The following is a 6,000-nucleotide window of genomic DNA, read 5'->3' on the forward strand; positions in this document are numbered from 1 at the left end:
GCTTGTAATCAGTAGTAGTACCAGCTTAACATGTAACAGGATTACAAAAAGATAAATCTACGTCTACAGTTACATGACTACTCTGTAACGCACACGAAAGCGCCTGGCAGAGGGTTCATGGAACCAATTTCTTACTATTTCTCTGCCGTTCTACTCTAGAACTGCGCATTTGAAAGTGAATACTTATATCTTTCCCTCACAGCTCTAATTTCTCCTATTTTAATAGTTTGATTATTTCTCCCTAGGTAGGTGGGCGCCAACATAGTATTCCCGCTTTCGGGGTAGGAAATCGTTGATTAAAATTTCGTGAAAAGGTATCGCCGCATCGAATAACGCCCATGTTTTAATGGCAGCTACGCCAGCTCGTGTGTCATATGACAAACACTCTCCCTTGTTTAACGTGAGACAAAACGCGCTGCCCTTCTTTGAACTTCTACGACGTCCTTCGTCAATTCTGTATGGTACGGATATCAAACCGCACAGTAGTGCTCTAACAGGGCACGGACAAGCATGTTGTCTGCAGTCTCTTTGGTGGATTTTTTCGTAGTTGCTTCTAATCGTTGTCCACAGGTATGTAGTTTAATTGACAGACTTTAGATTTGTGTAATTTGCCATGTAACCGAAATTTATGGAATCCTTCTAGTGCTCATGTGGAGGACTTCATCCTTATTATTTAGGGTCAATTACCAGTTTCCGCACCATACAGGTATTTTGTCTATATCATTTTGCAGTTGTTTTTGATCTTCTGATACCTTAAAAAGACGGTAAATGATAGCATCAGCTATTCAGATTGTCTCCTAAATAATTTATAAAAACTGGGACCAGGAGAGGGCCTGTAATACTTGCTTGGGCAACGCCAGATGTCACTTCTCTTAATCTTGGTAACTATCCATCAATTACTACGGATTGTGATCTTTCTGAAAGGAAATTACGAATCCAGTCGTACTATATACTCCAAAGACACTCAATTTGATTCGAAGTCGTTTGTGAGGAACGGTATCAAAATCCATCCGGAAATATAGGACTGTGGTATCAATTTTCAGATCCCCTGTGGATAGCACTCATTACTTCATGAGGATAAAAGGAAAGTTGTGCTACACAAGAAAGATATTTTCTGAACTTGTGCTATGTGTCAGTCGTTTTCTTCGAAGTAATTCATAATGTTCGACCACGGAATATGCTCCAAAATTCTACCGAAAATCGACGTCAGTGACAGGGGTCTGTAATTCAGCGGATTACTCCAACTTACTTTCTTGAGCATTGCTGTGACCTGCGCAGCTTCCCGGTGTTTAGGTACGCATTTTTCATCGAGGGAGCGGTTACATGTAATTACTGAATATGGAGCTACTAGGTTATCATACTCTCAAAAGAAAGCTAACTGGAATGCAATGTGGACCGGAAGACTTGCCTTTATGAAGTGATTTAAGTTGCTTCGCTACACAGAGGATCTCTGCTTTTAAGTTATTCGTCTTTGCTGCAGTTCTTGATTCGAATTCTGGAATATTTACTTCGCCTTCTTTAGTGAAGGAATTTAGGAAAACCGCTTTAGTGGCCCTGCCGTAGGCAACATTACTATTGCTATCAACGGTCTTATATCTACTGCTCTAAGCCTAGGAAACATCAGTGCACTGGATGCATAAAGTCATCAACCATTAATTGTACTTTCCTGATACATTAAACACACATGTTACCAGTATATGCTACTGGGACATGTCTACTTCCAAGCCGTCATGAAGTGAGCGTTATCAATCTATCAAAGTCTCCATAACTCTGGAAAAAGATGGATGTGAACCTGACCAATGCACAGACTACGTATGGTTGGAGTCACAGATGATGAGGTCGAATTCAGGCTTGTCCTGCGAATCTATGTCAAGCATTCTCCGATAGTCAGTGAGCGTTCGGTAGTGCTCCAAGCGCTCTGCTATGAATGTTGTACCCTATGCGAGCATTAAGCGTCAGCGTAGCGTGTTATTTAGCGAATTTTTATTCCATTTGTTGCGAGTTGTCACGGCTAATCGTGATGGTGACAAATTCTACAAAATGGTTCAAATGGCTCTGAGCACTATGGGACTGAACTTCTGAGGTCCCCTAGGTTTGAGCAATACAATGCTTAAAAAAGCGAACAATGAATGAGATTTTCACTCTGCAGCGGAGTGTGCGATGATATGAAACTTCCTGGCAGTGCCGGACCGAGACTCGAACTCGGGACCTTCGCCTTTCGCCGGCAAGTGCTCAACCAACTGACTTACCCAAGCACGACTCATTACCCGTCCGCACAACTTTAATTCTGCCAGTACCTCGTCTCCTACCTTCTAAACTTCACAGAAGCTCTCCTGCATACAGGAGAGCTTCTGTGAAGTTTGGAAGGGAGGAGACGAGGCACTGGCGGAATTGTAGCTGTGAGGACGGGGCGTGAGTCATGCTTGGGTAGCTCAGTTGGTAGAGCACTTGCCGCGAAAGGCGAAGGTCCCGAGTTCGAGTCTCGGTCCGGCATATAGTTTTAATCTGCCAGGAAGTTTCAAAGCGGACAATGATTTCAAGAGAATTCAATCTTCCCAGATAATTTCCATTAAAATTAAACAGCTTAATTAGTTAATATGATAATGCATGACACAGGGAAGTGGGGTGGTCTTTCTCTCAGCTCTGAGAAAGTGGACAATTAGCTCCTAATAATCAAATGGCTCAAATGGCTCTGGGCACTATGGGACTTAACATCTGAGGTCATCAGTCCCCTAGAACTTAGAACTACTTAAACGTAACTAACCTAAGGACATCACACACATCCATGCCCGAGGCAGGATTCGAACCTGCGACCGTAGCGGTCGCGCGGTTCCAGACTGTAGCGCCTAGAACCGCTCGGCCACTCCGGCCGGCTACAAATTCTACAAAAGCATATCAGAGACACATTTGCAGGATACATGCTTTCACCAAGAGCAAAGCACATGTATGCGCGTACTACAAGCCGCTTAGAACCGGCAACAATGCAGTCCCCAACAGTTTCTCCACTTGCAAGAACTACCATCGTTGGTGGATCGGACTACAGCTCTGCGGAGGTTCGAAAACGGCGAATTTTGGTACGCGTGGAATTATGCGCGCATTGAAGGTTTGAGCGTGAAGCAGGTTTGAGTCCTACTGTGTTCGGTCAGGCTGCCATCTTTCTTGTCTCGGGCGGCTCTTGGAAGGATTTACTTGGCACTAAACCAGTTTTGGCCGTTTTCGTCCAGCCCATGGCTTTTGAACGCCCTGTAGCCAGACGTTCAATATCACGGAGTTTTTCTCCTGTCGTGCAGCAGATGATGGTAAGTGAGACGTTCATATCGATAATTTGATAATCTGGCTGCGGTGCCTTGACTTTGGGTTCCTGGAGCTTCTTTGCCATGCCGCGAGAGAACTCGGTTTCCCCTATGTCGGTAAAAAGGCCCTGCGGTTGATTGGTTGTTTGGTTTGGAAGAGGGGGCACAACAGCGAGTTTATCTGTCCCGAAGGCCATGTGCAATGGCGGTATGGCGAGAGGGCATTGAGAAGTACATAGGTCAGGCAGATTTCTGGCAGTGAAGCACATCCAGATTGTCCTAGACAGTGGCGAGTGCCATCTTGGAAAAGAGGGTTCATATGGTTCAAATGGCTCTGAGCACTATGGGACTTTACATTTGAGGTCATCAGTCCCCCTAGACTTAGAACTACTTAAACCTAACTAACCTAAGCACATCACACACATCCATGCCCGAGGCAGGATTCCAACCTGTGACCGTAGCGATCGCGCGGGTCCAAAGTGTAGCACCTAGAACCGCTCGGCCGGCCGGAAAAGAGGGGGGGGGGGGGGGGAGGGTGTTGTGTTCTTGTTTGGAAGTGGTTATGTCATTGGAGCCACACAGAAAGTCGTCGGTTCCTTTGCGGCATTTCCGTTACTGGGTTGGAGCATTTCTTCTTGCTGGAGCTAATTCTGCTACGAAGGTACTTCACCGAAGTGTACCCGCTGGGAAACTGTTGTGGTTGGCATTATCATCACATCGTCATTCAATGGTGAACTCCCGCCTGCTATAGTGTATCTTAACGGGTTTTGTTATGCCAAGCCGAGTGACTTAGCATTCCCATGGTTCAATCTCGAAAGTGCTCGTGGGAGCGAGCTGCCCTATCTCTTACATTTCTGTTCCTGTACTGCTTATTGAGAAATGAGGTATTAGCACTGCGGTACAAGATGACTCATTCATTTGTTGTTTTTATACGAGATTTCAAAGGGAATGCCATGTGTATGTGTGTGTGTGTGTCTGTGTGTGTGTGTGTGTGTGTGTGTGTGTGTGTGTGTGTGTGTCTGTGTGTGTGCGTGTGTGCGTGTATATGTGTGTTTTCCTGCGATTTAAATTTTTTTGTAAATGATCGTACCTCACGCGTGGTATATTACAGTAAACTGCTTTGTGTTACACTGCCTGAGCTGCTTTTTGTTTCAATATGTGCGACCCGGCGAAGGGGAAGCGTAGTTAACTGAATATGAATACTGGAACATGTTGTTGTTGTTGCTTTTTTTGACGTGGGTTGGGAGAGGCATGAGCTATTTATGTTAGCGTTATTACCAGGTAGCGGCTGGCGATGCGTAAAGAGTTGTTGTTGTTCTGGTCTTCAGTCCTGAGACTGGTTTGATGCAGCTCTCCATGCTACTCTATCATGTGCAAGCTTCTTCATCTCCCAGTACCTACTGCAACCTACATCCTTCTGAATCTGCTTAGTGTATTCATCTCTTGGACTCCCTCTACGATTTTTACCCTCCACGCTGCCCTCCAGTACTAAATTAGTGATCCCTTGATGCCTCAGGACATGTCCTACCAATCGATTCCATCTTCTAGTCAAGTTGTGCCACAAACTTCTCTTCTCCCCAATCCTATTCAATACCGCCTCATTAGTTACATGGTCTACCCACCTAATCTTCAACATTCTTCTGTAGCACCACATTTCGAAAGCTTCTATTCTCTTGTTGTCCAAACTATTTATTGTCCATGTATCACTTCCATACATGGCTACACTCCATACAAATACTTTCAGAAACGACTTCCTGACCCTTAAATCTATACTCGATGTTAACAAATTTGTCTTCTTCAGAAACGCTTTCCTTGCCATTGCCAGTCTACATTTTATAACCTCTCTACTTCGACCGTCATCAGTTATTTTGCTCCCCAAATAGCAAAACTCCTTTACTACTTTCAGTGTCTCATTTCCGAATCTAATTCCCTCAGCATCACCCGACTTAATTCGACTACATTCCATTATCCCCGTTTTTCTTTTGTTGATGTTCATCTTATATCCTCCTTTCAAGACAGTGTCCATTCCGTTCAGCTGCTCTTCCAAGTCCTTTGCTGTCTCTGACAGAATTACAATGTCATCGGCGAACCTCAAAATTTTTATTTCTTCTCCATGGATTTTAATACCTACTCCGAATTTTTCTTTTGTTTCCTTTACTGCTTGCTCAATATACAGATTGAATAACATCAGGGAGAAGCTACAACCCTGTCTCACTCCCTTCCCAACCACTGCTTCCCTTTCATACCCCTCGACTCTTATAACTGCCATCTGTTTTCAGTACAAATTGTAAATAGCCTTTCGCTCCCTGTATTTTACCCCTGCCACCTTTAGAATTGGAAAGAGAGTATTCCAGTCAACATTGTCAAAAGCTTTCTCTAAGTCTACAAATGCTAGAAACGTAGGTTTGCCTGTCCTTAATCTAGCTTCTAAGATAAGTCGTAAGGTCAGTATTGCCTCACGTGTTCCAACATTTCTACGGAATCCAAACTCATCTTCCCCGAGGTCGGCTTCTATCAGTTTCTCCATTCGTCTGTAAAGAATTCGCGTTAGTATTTTGCAGCTGTGACTTATTTAACTGATAGTTCGGTAATTTTCACATGTGTCAACACCTGCTTTCTATGGGATTGGAATTATTATATTCTTCTTGAAGTCTGAGGGTATTTCGCCTGTCTCGTACATCTTGCTCACCAGATGGTAGAGTTTTGT

Source organism: Schistocerca cancellata, chromosome 7 (assembly GCF_023864275.1).
Source record: "Schistocerca cancellata isolate TAMUIC-IGC-003103 chromosome 7, iqSchCanc2.1, whole genome shotgun sequence".
Classification (NCBI taxonomy): Eukaryota; Metazoa; Arthropoda; class Insecta; order Orthoptera; family Acrididae; genus Schistocerca; species Schistocerca cancellata.